The following is a 679-nucleotide window of genomic DNA, read 5'->3' on the forward strand; positions in this document are numbered from 1 at the left end:
TCTGAGATCTGTCTCCCTGCGCAGTTCTCTGCTCTGGGACATGTCTCACTGCACTGGTCTCCTGTCTGGGACTTGTCTCCCTGCACCGTTCTCCTATCTGGGACCTGTCTCCCCGCACCGGTCTCCTGTCTGGGACTTGTCTCCCCACACTGGTCTCCGCTCTGGGACCTGTCTCCCCGCACCGGTCTCCTGTCTGGGACTTGTCTCCCCGCACCAGTCTCCTGTCTGGGACTTGTCTCACCGCACCGGTCTCCTGCCTGGGACCTGTGTCCCTGCACCAGTCTCCAGTCTGGGATTTGTCTCCCCGCACCGGTCTCCTGTCTGGGACCTGTCTCCCCGCATCGGTCTCCTGTCTGGGACCTGTCTACCCGCACCGGTCTGCTGTCTGGGACCTGTCTCCCCACCCCGATCTCCTGTCTGGGACCTTTCTCCCTGCACCGGTCTCCTGCCTGGTACTTGTCTCCCTGTACCGGTCCCCGTTCTGAGATCTGTCTCCCTGCGCAGTTCTCTGCTCTGGGACATGTCTCACTGCACTGGTCTCCTGTCTGGGACTTGTCTCCCTGCACCGTTCTCCTATCTGGGACCTGTCTCCCTGCACCAGTCTCCAATCTGGGACTTGTCTCCCTGGACCAGTCTCCTGTCTCTGATTTGTCTCCCCGCACTGGTCTCCGCTCTGGGA

At 61.4% G+C, this 679-nt stretch overlaps 1 protein-coding gene across 1 annotated transcript in view; it reads right to left on the minus strand.

The window, feature by feature from the left end:
- si:dkeyp-73b11.8 (BPTI/Kunitz domain-containing protein) overlaps positions 1-679 on the minus strand; it is a 50001-nt gene that overhangs the window by 20097 nt on the left and 29225 nt on the right. The window lies entirely within an intron of this gene.

Source organism: Rhincodon typus, chromosome 36 (assembly GCF_021869965.1).
Source record: "Rhincodon typus isolate 14 chromosome 36, sRhiTyp1.1, whole genome shotgun sequence".
NCBI lineage: Eukaryota > Metazoa > Chordata > Chondrichthyes > Orectolobiformes > Rhincodontidae > Rhincodon > Rhincodon typus.